Source organism: Rousettus aegyptiacus, unplaced genomic scaffold, assembly GCF_014176215.1.
Source record: "Rousettus aegyptiacus isolate mRouAeg1 unplaced genomic scaffold, mRouAeg1.p scaffold_m13_p_12, whole genome shotgun sequence".
Classification (NCBI taxonomy): domain Eukaryota; kingdom Metazoa; phylum Chordata; class Mammalia; order Chiroptera; family Pteropodidae; genus Rousettus; species Rousettus aegyptiacus.
In genome coordinates this window covers 67,997,598-68,014,436 of record NW_023416287.1, presented here as the reverse complement: position 1 = coordinate 68,014,436, position 16,839 = coordinate 67,997,598, and the positions used below count along the sequence as shown (strand labels likewise).

Genomic DNA, 16,839 nt, shown 5'->3' with positions numbered 1-16,839 from the left:
AAGTGAGGCTTAGTAGCAAGGAGTTAGGAGGAGAAGAAGAAGGCTCTGTAGCCTAATCCAGAGGAAGGAAAAAGGAGATAAATGGGTGATTCCTGCTCCCAGATATCAGAAGTCCTCCAGAGGGAAATCAAGGTGAGACAGGTACACGGAAATGTTGAGATCCAAAAAAGAATATGTCCAATGGGGCTGGCTCAGGGAGCTGAGGAAAAAATACCAGAACCAATATTCAGAGCCTAGATTTCCTTTCCATTCTCTTCCAGAACAGAGCCAGGTGTAGGTTTCCCCACAGCAGGATTCTAGTGTTGTTCTCACCTGACCATAGCTCATGGTTTCAGCAGTACATTGTCAGAAAGGAACAGCATTCAGCTCAAGCCTTCTACACTGCCTTTGAGAGCCGCTCCCCCTGCTCCAGAGTCTAACTCCCAGAATGCCTTGGGGTGCCCCCAGAAACAGGATCCTCAAGAGAGTCTCACTAGGCTGGAAGGATGTGGGCAGCTGAGGCTTGAACATAAGACACGAAAAAGTAAAACTCTTAAAAGAAAACACATGAGAAAAGCTTCATGATATTGGTCTTGGCAATGATTTCTTAGATATGACATCTAAAGCACAGATAACAAAAGCAAAAATGAACAAATGAGACTACATCAAACTAAAAGCTTCTGCACAGCAAAGGAAACAATCGACACAGGGAAAAGGCAACCCATGGAATGGAAGACAATATTTGCAAACCAAGTATCTGATAAGGGGTTAATATCCAAAATGTATAAGTAATTCTTACAAGTCGATAACAAAAGGACAAGTGACTATTCTTAACCTTCTCTGAATCCCTCCCTTTTCCCTATCACAGAACTATTTCCCTACTTCACCTCTCCCTGTGCTCAGAGATCAGGCAGAGAAGATAGTGTCAAGGAACTCATTCTCCCAGAGGTGCCAGACACTAAATATGTCTCCAATATCTCCCTCCCAGGGGCTACTGCCTTTATGAGAGTCAGGAGAGAAAAATTATAAAGCAAAGTAATAAATCCCTAAGGGGTTGCAGGTGTGGGTGAAGATTTCCTGTACTCTGACAGGTGGGTGAAGAGTTTGCTGCCTTCATTTCCAAGGGTCAGAGAAGCCTTCTTAGCATTCTCAACATTCGCCAGCTCTGTCTACATTTGCAGGTGGGTAGGTAATATTCCTTAATCCTAGAAGAATTCAGAGCATCGATATCATCATGAACAAAGGATATTTTAAAATCTCAGCCAGAGTTTATTCACTGCTTTCAGAACTCCAAACCCCAAACAGTATGACTCCTCCCACCTCACAACTGCAGAAACTAATAGAATGTGGAAAGTACTACAGAGGAGCCTGAGGTGACTAGGATTCTAATCAGTTCTTTCTTCTTCACACATCTTACAGAATACATTTTTTTAAAGAATAAATTGTAAAAATATAAAATAAAAAGATGTTTATTTTGTTTTTATATAAAATAATTCTAGGACTCATAGACCTAGATGATGCTCAGGAAAAAAGAAGAAAGAGGAGGAAAAAAAGTTCTCTCAACTTCACTCCGACTTTGTTGTATTGCAAAATTATATCATACATACAGAAAAAGACTTAAAATACAAATATGCATGTGAGTAAATAATTACAAAATGAGCACTGGTATAACCACTACCCAGGTCAAGCTAAAAACATTTCCAGCATCCCAGGGGCATCAAACTACTTCCCACTTCCTTTCTCTCCCTCTCTCTCTCCCTCTCTCTCCAACTAAAGATCACTATCATGATCTTTATGTTCATTACTTGAGTGCTTCTCTTTATAATCTTATAACCTAATTTGCATTTTTGAATACCATATTTTGCCTGTTTAGAGCCTTATATAAAAGGAATCACACTTGTATTGTCTTTAAATCCATTTGCTTAACATTAAACTTGTGAAATTCATCCGTGTTTTGCATGTAGCAGTGTTTGGCTCACTGTCATTGCTGAATATGATATAAATATACCAAATTTTATTTATCCATTCTACTGGTGATACCCATTTGGGCTGTTTCCAACAATGGGTGACTGTGAATTATCTCTTGGCATATGTGTGCATGAATTTCTGCTGACTGTATACTTAAGGGTGAAATTGTTAGGTCATAGGTTGTGGATATTTTCAGCTTTGGAAAACACAAGCAAACTTTTCCAGCATGTTTGTCAATTTATACTCTCACTGGTAGTGTATAAGGGCTCCTGTTACTCCATATCCTTATAACACTTGTTATGAACAAGTTTTTTAAATTAGCTATTCTGTAGTTATGTAGCATTACCTCATATTTTAATTTGCATTTTCCCTATTATTATTATTATTATTGATTAGTAATGGAGATGGACATTACATCATGTGACCACTACCTTTTTGTGGAATTCTTATTCAAGTCCCTAGACCATTTTTCTATTGAGCTGCCTTATTTTTTTCTTTTTTTCTTTCTTTATTATTTTTTTTTTTTTTTAGTCTTTAGGAGTTCTCTATTCTGGAAACTAGTCTTTGTTGGTTTTATGTGTTGGAAACACCTTTTCTCACTCTTGGGGAGGGTGCATTTTTGCTCTCTCAATAATTTCCTTTAATGGACAGAAGTTTTAGATTTGAATATAAATTATCAATCTTTTCTACATAATTAGTGTTGTTTCCTGGTTTAAAATCTTCCCCTCTTCTCAGATAGTAAACATGTTCTCTATCTTGGCTTACGGAAGATTTATTATTTTGCATTTTAAATGTATATACATAATCCATCTGTAATTGATTTTTAATGGCGTTAGGTAGGAATTATAATCTTTTCCTATCTTTTTAACCATATATTTATTTTGTTCCACAAGCATTTACTGAAAAGATCATTTTTTACCCATTGTGATATAGTGTAATATTTGTCATACATCAAGTGTCCATATGTACATGAGTCTGTTTCTAGGCAATTTATTCTGTCTCATTGGTCTGTTAGCCTAGGATTGCAACAGTACTGTACTATCTTAATTTTTGTGGCTTTAAGAAAAAATTTAATATTCAATAGAATAAATCCTCTCACTCTTCTTCAAGAGTACCTTGGCTTCTTCATCTTTTTTAGATTTATTCTTAGGATTTTTAAATATTTCTGATGCTACTATAAATGCTACATTTATATTGTATTCTAATTTTCTAATTGTTTATGGCTGGTATTTCAAAATCAATTGGTTTGTGAATAGTGACCTATTGTTTACAGAAACGTTGGTAAACGCACTTGTAAATTCTTATAATTTCTTTAAATTTGTTTAGCTCTTTTCACACATACAATAATATAATCTATGAATATATACTGGCAATTATATTTCTTGCTTTTCAATTAAAATAATATTTATTTCTCCACTTGTTTTGGTGTATTGGCTAGGGTACCAAACAAAATGTTGAAAAGAAATAATGATAATAGACAACCTGGTCTTGGTTATGATCTCAGAAGAAAATTTGTCAACATTTATACATAAAATATTATTTTTTTGTCTTGAGTTTTTTATATTATTAATAGTGATTATTATTTTTAAAAAACATTTTGTTGAAGTATATTTAACATACACAAAGCTGTATATATATTATGAATTTGGAAATAAGTAATAAACCCATGAAAGTATTACCACAATCTATGTTATAAACATATCCATCAGCTCCCAAGGTTTCTTCCTGCTCTTAATTATTACTACTTTTTTTTTAGTGATAAGAATATTTAACATAATATCCACCAAATCAGCAAATTTTTAAGCATACAATACAGTACTGTTAACTATATGCTTTATTCTGCACGGTAGATTTTTGGGTCAAATAACTGAAACTTTGTACCTTTGACTGATACCTTCCCATTCCTCCTCCTGAGTGACAACCACCACTCGGCTCTCTGCTATTATAAGTTTGACTATTGTAGATTCCTCATATAAGTGGTATCATGTAGTATTTTTCTTTCATGTCTGGTTTATTTCAACCTGATTGAAAAGTGGGCAAAGGAAATAAATATATTTTTCTCCGAAAAGGCAGACAACAGGAATATGAAAAGAAACTCAACTAATAATCACTAATCATCAACGAAATGTAGATCAAAACCACATGGCAAGGATGTGAAGAAATTGGAACTCCTGTGCACTGTTGGTGGGAATGTAAACTGGTGCAGTCATTACAGAAAACAATATGGCAGTTCCTCAGAAAATTAAAATAGAACTACCATATGATCCAGCAATCCCACTTTTGGGTGTACATCCAAAGGAATTAATATCAGGATCTCAAAGAGATCTCTATACTTCCATATTCATTGCAACATTATTAACGATAGCCAAGACATGGAAGAAACCTAAATGTCCATCAATGGATGGATAAAGAAAATTTGATACATATGCACACGCATGCACACACATGCACACACATACGCACACAGGAATATTATTATTCAGGCAAAAATAAAAAGAAATCCTGACATTTACAAAAACATGGATATAGCTGGAAGACATTATGTTAAATGAAATAAAATATTATTTTATGGTGGGATTTTTGTCGATATCCTTAATCAGAAAGATTATCCTTTACTACAAGGGAGTTTATTTTTACTCCTAGCTTGCTAAAGTTTTTCTTTTTTTATCAAGAATTTTGTCAAATGTCTTTTTCGTACTTCCTGAAAGAATCACATAATTTTTCTGCTTTAATCTGCTAATGCAGGGATGCTTATGTTGTTATTTTTCACTATTTCTTTTTTTAATACGTACATTATGGGCATAAAGTTTCCCTCTAAATATTTCTTTTGCTGAATTCCACAATACTTGATATATTTTATGTTTATTAGAATTCAGTTCCAAATAATTTCTATTTTACTTTGTGACTTTTTTCACTATTAGGTTATTTAGAAATATATTTTGTAATGTCCAAACAAACGAGGATTTTTCTAGTTATCATTTTATTTATGTTTAGATCATTTGTTTTATGATCAGAAAACAAATTCCTTATGATTCTAATATTTCAAAATATTAAGGCTTGCTTTATGGTTTAGGATGTAGTCAAATTTGAAAAAAAATGTACATTCTGTAGTTCTTAGGTACAGTGTGTCATATATATTAATATACATATATATTAGGTCAAATTTGTTCATCATTTAAAAAAAATATTTTCTATCTCTACTCATTTATTTTTTCTTTATTCTTTTAATTATTGAATGCTAAATGCTAAATATATCCTGTACTTGTAGATTTATTTTTTCTTTTAGGTTTGTCAACTTTTACTCTCTATGTTTTAAGCTCATATTTTTAGATGCATGCAGATTTTCACTATTTCCTCCTAGTAAATTGACCTTTAATCATTAAGAAATTCTATCTCTAGTAATGTTTTTATTTTTAAGCTTACTTTCTCTGCTCTTAACATAGTATATCTTTTCCTATCCTTTTAATTTTTTTATCCTAATGTTTTAGTTGTATATCTCAAAACTAAATACAACTAAAATATTTTAACCCAGTCTAACAATATTTGTCTTTTCTTGATTGGAGTCCATTTACATTTAATGTAATTATGGAGACATGTGTGTTTAAATCTACCACTTTATATTTGTTTATACTTGTCTCTCTTATTCTGCATTGCTTTTCTCTTTAATAGGATAGTCATGTACTAGCTTGTAAATTATACATTTATTTTTCCATTCTATTAGTAGTTAAACTAAAAACTATGACTTGCATTTTTAATGTATCAAAATCTAATGTTAATTGGAAACTCTATCTTTTCTTGGACGGGAACAAGACATTTGAGCACTATTATTTTATTTAGCCCTCTCCTACTCATGTGCCACTTTTCCATTTATTTTAATTCATATAAATATTAAACTCCATAATGCAACATTATCATTATTTTACACATTCAGTAGTCATTTAGCTTCGGTCATATACTCTGTTTTTCACTCCTCATTCCTTCTTGCATCCTTATTCTTCCATCTCAGCTCTCTTTCTTTGCACCTGAAGAATGCTCTTAGCTTTTCATTTAGTGTAAGATTGCTGGTTGCAAATTTGCTTTTGTTTGTATGAAAATGTCTTTATTTTGCCTTCATTCCTGAAGGGTGTCTTCTTAGAGGATAAAATTCTAGATCAGTAGTTATTTTCTTTCAGCACATTCAACATATTATTCCATTGTCTTTTGGCTTTTTTTTTTCTATTGTAAAGTTATCCATCAATCTAATTATTACACTTTAAAGGCAATCTGTCTTTCATCCATAACTGCTTTTAAAATGCTTAGATTACATTAATCGAGTTTCAACTATCAAGAATTTCTGGGTGTCCCAATAACTCAAGTCAGGCTGGAGTCTTGAGAGGGTTCTTTTATTTCTAGTTCACCAAGTTGAAGGTAATTTACCAGTGCCATGTCTCTGGATTTTGATCTGAGAAATTCTTCACTACTTTGTTAGCTTTACAGTGCCTTCAGACTGCTCATTTTTTTTGTCGTTGTTGTTCATCTTTTCTTGTCCTCAGCAGAAGGATTTGTCCAAATTAATTGGTCCACCAATTCTGGCACTGTCCTACATCTGACACCTAGGAATCCTATACTGCCTTATGACTCAAGAGAAACCTCTGCTGACTTTCACTCCTTCTCTAGAGGTAGTTATTACCAAAAGGAATGGAAATAATTGCAGATTGTTACTCAGAGGATTCAGCTCTAAGTCACCTCTGCCCCAATATATTGGCCTTCATGTCCCAGTGTTGCAGGAAGCAGCACCCGAAGGAGGAAACTGGACACTCAGACAACTTTGTTAGAGGAAGGAGAATTTATTGGCCAACAGGACACGTGAGGCTTTGAACAGCACAAAAGCACGAGCTCTCTTTGGTTAGATTTCTTACAGCTTATGTACCTCTGCAGTGTCCATGTAAGGGGTGCGTGATTCCTTTGTCTGAGGTTCTACTACATACACCTCCTGACTCAGAATGGGAGGAGGAGTTTCAGGTGGGGGCTGCAAGGGGGAAGGAATTCCCGGACCACCAGTCCTATTTAGTTATGGATCGTTTCTCTTGTAGGTGTGACAAGAGTTTCTAGAATGCCATTCAGCGATCTATAGGATGTGGTTAATCTGTAACCTGCTGAGTGGTCATTTCTGTAAGCCCTCCCTTTGAATTTCTCAGCTGTCTCCTCTCTTTACCAGTACTAGTAACTGGGCTACTATATTATTCTTGTGACCAATAATACTCACCTTGAGTCTAGTAAACTTATCCATGTCCTTTTCTTTGCACCTAAATACATGTCCTGGTCTATACATCCTCCAGGACTAGGTTCCTAGCCTTGAACTACAGCAGCTCTGTGGGTGTAAGGCCTGGACCCTGGGACCTGCCAATGTTCCTGGGATAACACCGGCTGGCCAGGCCCTTGGTTGCTGACAAGTGATCCCTCCTCCTACCCTTTTAAGGACTTCCCTGAGGCTATTTGCCAGAGCATTACCTAGGTGTTTCTCAGCACTTCACCATAAGAGTCTCTCCTACAAAGCTGGCCTTCCACCCATACTTGCCCTTAGGTTTACGCTTCCAGGACTGTTCTTCACCCAGCTGGGCTCCAGCGCCAGCCAGGCTTGTCCACACCACTAAAGCCCATCATAGCTTCTACCTGTGCACCCAATCCTATAAGGAGGCACCCTAACCGCAACATGAGGTAAAGGATCTGAACCACAATGAAGGGCGACTGTAAAGCATCTGTTCGTCCACTCACTTGCTCATTCACTCATTTTCTTCTTCATGACCTGAGATCCTAGAATGAGGGAGAGGGTAGGCGCCTTTGTAAGAAAGTGAAACATAACATGAAGCATCTAACTACCATTAGGTTAACTACTCAAAATCTATTGGCTTTAATCTTATCATCAAATTGTCTTCTCAATATTGACTCTATAGTGGTAATACCAAGTTTGGGAGACCAATTTATTCAAGACTGGGCTAAAAACTATAAAACCTTATTGCTGGAATAATGACTGTTTGAAATAAACACAGCATCATTTTTTATGTAAAGACTGTTCTGTTGAAGCTTTATCTATTCACTCAAAAACCATTTATTTAGGGAGGCTCTGAACTGGGGATACAGAGAAAAGGAAACGAGGGCATTGTCCTCCAGGGGCTCCCAGTCTATTGCATTGTGCTAAGGGCCATATTGGAGGGTGGTATGCACAAAAAGGACCCTGAGCCTCCACTAAACAAGAAGTCAGTGAGAATTTCCTAAGCACTGACACTGGGCCTATGCCTGGCAGTCGGCAGTCAGCTGGATTCTTCCCCTATCCCCACTTCCTGCTTCCCTCTGACGCTGCTCACTGACTTTACAGACACATTTTTCAAGCTGCGAAAGCAAAATTAAGTTCTGAGGTTCTGAGCGATTGCTTACTCTAAATTAGTAGAATTTGAGTTAATGAGGTTTAAGAGGGTCATTTTTCTCCTTATAGTCAAGTGGTTCCATGCTCTGCCCTGAGGCCCCTGGAATAAGATATTGTTTTATTTCCTCAGTCCCTTATCCCACCTGCTCAGTTTTCCCACTCAAAGGTCTAATTATTTCCTACTAGACAAGCTGAACTGTAGTTCTCCAAAGTCCCCATTAGGAAAGCTGGCAGACCATATCTTCTAATATCTGTTCCGTTTCTGTTTATTTACCAAGCAGTGTAAGCATTTAATAATCTCCATTTGTATACCTGGTCCTTAGGCATTACAGATTTTTTAAATAGGGTTCCCATGCTAAATATGCTAATAATCTAGGTGGATGAAAAGGAGATGTTTTCATAACCTAGGCAGTACACACTTATTTATTCCACAAATATTTATGGGTACTGAGGATGTGTCCGGCTTTGCACTAGACATCAGAAGCCCTAAGCCAGTAGGACAAATGGACATGCCAACAGAAGACTAGTGTTAGAAGCAGGGGACTGTGTAAGATTTCCTCACCACAAGTAGATAGATGACCGCAGAGCTGACCTAGAATCTGAAAGCCCTCTGTGCCCCATTCATTACTGCCTCAGCATGGCTCTGCTCTCCTAAGTCCCTGTCCTAGGATGTTCAGCCTGTGCCTGCTCTGGCCTCACCTGATATAAACCCCAACTCTTGATGTGAACTGAGCATCTGTACTTCCAAAGTAAAGAGTCTTAACAATGTGACAGTAGAAACCCACTCCCCTGAGCTCTGGTCACCTGTCAGGGAATTGAAGAGGCCGCCCCTTCCCACATTCTGAGGTCTAAGTCCACCATACACACGGCCACGCCCAAATACAAAATGCTGAGGGAAACATGGATCATAACTGTTAGAAGCAAACTACTTACAGTGAAAATAAAGGTGTTACTCTGGAGGAGCACAGTTGCCAGAGAGCTGTAGGAGGATGAGAAGAGGAAAAGGAAGGCCAGTCCCTGAGGGAGGCAGGATTTGGACCCTCCTTCGTGGCTGGGAAGACAGGTCCATCCATCCGTCATCACCCTCCTACGCTCTGGCCTCACAGATCTGGGTCAGGACAAGTGGGTGGTAAGAAGCAAGAGAGGTGCAAAGTAACAAACCTCAGGTGACAAATGGAAAAGACCGCAGGACAGATTGCTCCTCTGGGAGACATTGATAACTGTGCCAACACTTTATACAAATAGAGCTTATCTTTATGCAAATACCCACAAGGGCTCTACTAGTCTCCAGAGGCAAAAAGGCAAGTTCTAAGAGGAAAGGGCTGCTGATTTCCATTTTCATTCTGATTTTGACCTCCCTACTTTTCTCTCCTACATCAAAGGGCTGGGACGCAAGGCTTCAACTGTTGGGTCTTTAGGAAGCTCAGCCCCAACTACAAACAGACATGACTTCCTTTAGCAGGACCAGAGCGCTTTTTGGGGGGAAGCCAAACTCCATGCATTTAGACACCAAACTGAGATAGATACCCATGACCTCTCTGTCCTTTGCCAGCTGCACCCTACTCTTACTTAACTGAGCCGTGTCCCATGCTACAAATCTTGTTCCTTTCTCTACTTTCCATCCAACTTGTCCCTCACCTCAGGACCCTTTACTCTGTGACTAATGCTAACAACACATATTTCCCACTAACACAGTTAAACGTCATGCACATTTGAACAAGTATCTTCATGGCTTAACTTAAAGAAGGTGTCTCCCAAAAGAATACCAAACGTATTTATTTTGGATGAGGGGTGGCAAAGGCCTCCCTTGGGCTTCCAAAGTCAACTGAACAAGCAGCCCTCCCTCATCTCACCCAAGACGATGAGGACTCCACCCTATGCCACCTCCTCTCTTCCTGGGAATCCTTAATTCTGCTTGTTAGTTTTTATTTCCCAAATGGCTCTGCACCTGAGGCAACTCCCTTGAAGGAAACAAAAAGGTCGAATTTTTAGGAAACAGCTTCCCTGGAGACCTGACCAGGGCTGGCTTCTGAAATTCATTTTCCAGCTAAGCACTTTAGAACCATGTTCCTTGTGGTTATTAGCACGAGTGACAACAGCTTTTTCCTCCCTGAGCCACGCAGATTAAGGAAACCTAAGACAACATTTCTAAAAATGTTTCCATTTCAACCCACAGAGAATCAATACAAGAGAAGATCATTGCCTTAAACGCTAATGTTATCCAAACTCAAATTCATTTTTGATGGATTGGTGGCTGGGTTTTCTTAAGGCAAGGCCAGGATAAATTTATACATTCCCCGAGATTCTTTTTCTTGCCCCACCTCCATCCCCAGCACAAGGAGAGACAGCACAGCGAATGACACACTCACACCCTACGTCCCTTTAGGACACAATCTGTATGAGAATTGAGAACCTATTTCTGGCAAAGAGGTCCTAGGACTCTGCTAGGGCCGTCTGCCAGCACTGACTCTGTGACTCAGGGGTCTGCAGTCTGATGGAAGATGCATAGCACAAGCTGCAGAGAGCCTTGGGCATAGGGTGCAGATGCAGTGTTAGACCCAGCCCCGCCCCAACTCCTCCCCACTGCTGTGGTCCTTCGTTTCCTACTGCCACCACCACTGGGCATGCAAGCCCAGTCCTGACCCCGTGCTCAGGACTAAGTATGGCTTGAAGCAGGTGGGACTAAAAAAGCTCCAGTTCCACATCTCCAGGCTCAGCATTCAATTGTTGCTTGCCTCAGATATCTACCTTACCCCTCTTCTGCTACTTGAATGTCCATTGTCACCTTATTTTTCAGAACTAAGCTCAGACATCGAAATCCTCCTTCCATGGCACATTTGCTGAATTGCCTTCTTCTGTCTCTCATTACACCCGAGCACACCTCCTCTACAATGCTGGCCACCCCAAATTGTAAGTGGCTGTTTGTGTATCTTCCATGCTACAATGTAAACTACCTGATGGTAAGGTCTACATCTTATTCAGCAGCAGCTCTGAGACAGTTCCTGACATATAGTAGGTTTTGTTTTTTTTTAAAGGAAGAAACGAATGCAAGAAGGAAGGGATAATTGAATGAAGCCCAGCCCAGACCAGGTATCCAATTAATAAACAAAGCTTCTGCTTTCATTCCTGAGATTACATTGAAAAATTTCAATATTGTACCAATGTAATAGCAGTTTCTTCCATCAAGAGGTGGATTCTTTTGGACTTTCCATCAGGACTTAGCTGTGTGACTTGCTTTAGTCAATGGAATCTTATATTATAACAGATGTGACACAAGCAGAGTCTCAGAAAGCTCTTGCTCAATGGAGTTTGTCTCTCTTGCTGCTAAGAATCTTGCAATTACCATGTACTCAGGCCTGGGCTTCCTATAGAGGACAAGAAACCCCACAAAGAGGGAAACCTAGCCATCCCTACCATCCTTGCCCCTCAGCTAAGGCTTTAGACTTGTAAATAAAGCCATTCTAGAGCTTCCAGGCCCGGCTACGTCCCCAGGTCAGAACGCCACAGAATCATGAGAAATAATAAACCATTATTGTTTTAAGATATTAAATGTTAGTGTTGTTTGTTTTCAAAAGCTGACTAACCGATGAAGTTCCTATAGCTACGCCTGCTTTAGTAATCTGTTTCTCTCCTCTTTGCCCATTTTCCTACCATCTTTTTCCCCTTTTAGTTCCTTCAACAAGCCAAGGCTTTTCTGCTGCAGGACATTTGCATATGCTGTTCTCTCTAACGGGTTTCTTTTCTGTGTTCTGAACCTGGCCAGCTCTCTCTCTCATCCTTCAAATCTTGGCTTTCCTGATTATCCATGCTAAACTTTGCTCAACATACGTTAGGTGATTCTCCAACCACTCCCCACCACAAATTATTTGCTCTCTAAGCACTGCTTCCTTCATAGATCTTTTCACAATTTACAATTATTTCGTGCATTTGTTTATTAGTTTTGGTCTGTCCCTCTCCCCAAGCTCCAGGAAAGAGTTTGTGTACCAGAACATCCTAGGACCCAGCAGTTACTAGAGTGTTCATTAATTTAATGAAAAAAGTGAAGGAGGAAGGGAAGAGAAAAAGCCATCTCAATCCCTCTTAGGATGAGTGTTTTCTGCCTCTTGGCCATCTACTTCCAGATGTCAAAGAGTGGGTCCCTTGCTATCAGCTGTCTCACTTTCCATCTATATTCATGAGTGTTACTTATCCCAGTACCCCATTGCTAACTCAACCCCTATTACTGAAATGTGGCCTGTGACTATTGTACCAATGGGGCATTGCACTTTACTCACAGGCCTGAATCTCATTCTGGAACTTCCCATGGGGTTCTCAGTTCCTCTGGGCCTCTGTTCTCATTCTGTTCATGGGCAGCTTTGGATCTTATTCATACTAGGTCTTCATCCCAATGGTCCCAGTCCATGCCTGGCTAAGTCTTCACCTATGTTATGAACAGAAAAGATACCCATCAGAAATGACAAACATGATACACAGATAAAACCAGTTTTACACCCAGGAGGTTCAAGGTACTATTGGCAGTTTTGAAACATTGGATTTGGAGTCTGTTCAGGCTGACCAAAAAGACAGCTTGTAAAATCAACACCCAAGCAGATTTCTAATGAAGGGCAAAAAAAAAAAAGGTAAATGTAGCCTCATCTCATCCCAAATTGTCATGAGAAATTAGTGGGCTTGGGGAGGTGTGTGAGTGGTGTGAGATGGAAAGGAAACATCAAACCATCAATCAACAAACATGACAGAGGATCTACTGTAAGCCCTGAGATCTCCATCCGAAAAAAAAAAAAAAATACAAAAGGTAGCAAATACTAGCAAACCAGAGTCACCTATGGAATAATCACTATTCTAAGCCTGGGTGATGCTGTCCTGGATCATGGGGGGATACAAGAAGGGTCAGGCAAAGACAAATGGGGTGGGCTGCAGCAGGTGGGCAGGATTTGCCATGAGAAGAAAGCCTGGGCAGTGACTGCACAGAGCTGTGCTGGGTCCTAACCTAGGAGAGGAAGCAGTGGGTGTAGTACAGACCCAGCTCCAGCCCTAAATCCTAAGGGCTAACCCAGGGGTCTAGCCCAGAAGACAGCTACCTCATTCCATCAACAGGACTTGAAAAAATGTCCCTGCATTTTATCAGCCCCGTTAGCATGACTGGGAAGGACTCACCTGGCAAGATTTCATCCATGAGAATTATGTCCAGCTTCCATCTTTCTCCTTGACTCTCCTGGTTTGGGCTCCATGCTGTTCCAGTCCTGGAAGTTGTGCCACTCCATCTTCTGTCCAACACTAGTGTGACCCTACCCTCACCTCCTGGGCTGGGTCTGACTTTGTCCATTGTTTCTCTCATACATGACTTGCTGCCTTCAATTCTGTCCCACCGGGCATTTATTGAATTATAAAGTAATCACAAAATTTAGTGCTCTCTGCTTATTATCCTTATAATCACCCAGACAGAGCATACTGTAGGGGTGGCACAGTTGTTATCATCATCGTGGTTTATAGGAAGCAGTCATCCATGGCACTATGGTGCCTCTCCTGGCACCATGGTGACAGTCAGTCCAGACTCTTGGCATGGCCACTGGGTGGGCGGGAAAAGACCTGAGCCAATGACAGAGCAGATTTGAAGGTCAAATTCTTGAGAGTTTGGCAGAAATATAAATATTCCGCCTTCCTGATTGGGGAGAAACAGGAAAAGAGAAGAACAGGTTACAAAAGCATTTTAACATTGGTTTCAGTCCCAGATTCCTCATACATAGCTGGAAACTGAACTAAGGAATAGGGCTCCTGATCCAGGGCATGGCTGGACCTCAGGGGATCTCCAGAACAGGGAACTTTCCTCTGGGGCTGAGGTCCCACTGATGGGCGCTTTTGTAGAAGCTGTGGGACTGCACATTCAGTCACATCCTGGGGTTTCAGGACACGGCTATAAGTTTTGGCCATGGACTTTCGAGGGGACACTGAGTCACTGCATTCCTCCAGGACACCTTGGTATCTATGTTGTATTAGGGTTCCCAGCCTCAGCCTGGCTTTTGGCAGAGTGGAGGGACCCATGGCCAGAGAGAGTATTACACACGGGTCAGGAATATCTGATCCCTTTCTCAGATGTTTCATCTTCTGAAAGACATCATCTAAGGAGGTGCCACAGCATTGATATTTAGTAAAGAAATCAGAGTCATTTGCATTTTGGGCGGCATCTTATTACAGACTAGATCTAAAATTTCTTTCTTCCTGTGGAAATTCCTCAAGTGCTCACCACATAAAATTAACTAGTTTCAAGTTTTCAGAAAGCAAGGATGACATTTCTTTTGCTTCGTGGTTCCACAACATCTAACCATGTAAATGGTAAAATAAACAATTGCTGTGTCTGACTGAATCTGAGTGAGGCTATGTGAATGATCATGAGAGACAGAGAGAATTGAAACATTGACTAGTGACTGAAATGTAGCATTTTTATTAGAATATCTTTTCCGTTCCAGTTTCAGGTTTGGGATAAACTAACTTTAGTCCAGAAGAATCCAAATTGAGGCCTCTGAAATGGCTCAACTTAGAAGATGTACTCAAGATTATCTGTTTATTATTAATTTATTCACTGATTTGCTATGTTTATTAAGCACCTACTGAGTGTAGGCAGAGAATTATGCCTGCCCACAAAGCTGATGGGGAAATTGAGTGGGAGCTGGAAAATTCAAACCAGAGATGGACATTGCTAGAAAGAATGAAGTCAGGCAGTTAGGCAGGGGAAGAAGTGAAGGCTTTCTCTTTGTATCACTATCATAGAATCAGATAGTGAGTTCCCTTCCATTTAACAAAAGCCTTCTATTTTCTCCAGTTCCTGCAGTCCACCCATTTTATCTTTCTGAAATATTTATGATATAGTATTCATCTGACTTTAATTACATCAACCTCATCTAGGCAATTCCAGGAGTAAAAATCCAGTGTAGATCCTAGCTCCTCCTTGGAGCTAACCTCAGCCCCATCTAACCCTGCTCCATTCAACAAACAGTAGTGTGCAGCTATGTCTATAATACTTGGTCTAGCTCCTAACTATAATTTATTTTTAACATGCTCTGTTGTTTCCTGTGGCAAATTCTAAGTATTTAATCATTTCCTCAAGGGACCAGGGCTTCTCCTTTTCTCCGTCTCCCTGTATAGGACAAAGTACATAGTCGAAGCTTTAAAAAATTCTCAAATGTATAAGTCAAAGGGTAAATAAATGGATTATCTAACAGTTCTCCTAGATATGGGAAGACTTTGCACCTGGTAATTGAGTGTAATATAAAAGTTAATTTACACTAAAAGGTAAATGGTTGATCATTATAAACTGTTACTTCTGCAGGATGACATTTGCATTCGGTCAGGGATCTTCAGGGTCTTAACCCAAAGAAACATATTACAGTTAGTCATTAAGTTAGACACATATAACCCAAACTCATGGTGCTGTCACCCATTTAATCAACTGACAAGCCTCTGTTCTGCTTTACAATGTCATCACTGTCCGCAGTTGATTTGACAGTGCTATCATAAGCAGAAGTCTGTGTGTCTGATGAGACTCAAGGCTAGGGGGCATGTCAGTATCCTCAGCCCATGTTAGCAAGCTCTGAATTCGTCAAGGTAATGGTAAGTGAGAAAGCAACCCTCACCGTCCCCACCACTGCCTACGTATGCACGCATACGTGCGCATGCGCACGCGCGCGCGCACACACACACACATACACACACACACGCGCGCGCGCGCGCACACACACACACATATATGCGAGCATTCCTGGAAGTCTCACGGTTCCCCACAGAACAGTTGCTCTCAGGAGAGAGTGGGTTTTTAAGATAAACTGCTCTAAAGGTTGTATGCCCGCCAGCCACTGATGCAAGGAACATAATTAAGATGGAAAACAACCAAATCCTGAGAGGAGCACAGGCAGAACAAGACTGGGCTGCCTCAGTGAAAAGGCCTCTCTCCCCTGTGGCTCTGTGCTCAAGAGCTCTCCACAAACAAAGAAATAAGTGAAAGTGGAAAGGAACACATGCATAAAACGAGAGATATTTATAGAGCTGTTGAGCAACCCCTACATTGCCCTCTGCTGGCTTGACCCCAGGGTTCATCTTCCAATCTGGAGCTGGATCACCATGCTCCACTACATTCTTTCCCACAGGTCCCAAATGTCCTAAGCCAAGTGAATTCAGGTGTAAATGGTGTTGAGAGCTCAGCAGCAGGGTAGGCAGCAAGCAAAGGATGCCCAGAGGAGGGTTAAGGAAATTTTGAGAACTACAAGGCCAACCTCAAATCAGGGACCAAATGCCCCAAAGAGCTGTGACAAAGCCAACCTAGGCTCCGTCAAGAGTTCAGAGGATAAAAATGATCTGGCCAGCAGGATAAGCCAAATGACAAGTGTGATCAGATTCAGGTATGGGCAACATCCTGGAGTGTGGTGCTGAGCCAGAAAATGGCCACCAGCTTAGAAGGCAAGCAACTGGGCCGAGGCTCAGGCCCACAGGGTCTAGGC

At 40.1% G+C, this 16,839-nt stretch overlaps 1 long non-coding RNA gene across 2 annotated transcripts in view; it reads right to left on the bottom strand.

Moving 5' to 3' along the window:
* The window catches only part of LOC107517388, a 288,260-nt gene that overhangs the window by 206,504 nt on the left and 64,917 nt on the right, over positions 1-16,839 (bottom strand). For both annotated transcript variants that reach the window (XR_001598494.2, XR_001598496.2), the window contains exons 3-4: positions 13,505-14,009; positions 12,625-12,770 (exon numbers count right to left, since the gene is read on the bottom strand). This is a non-coding gene — a long non-coding RNA (uncharacterized LOC107517388). The remainder of the gene's footprint in view (positions 1-12,624; positions 12,771-13,504; positions 14,010-16,839) is intronic.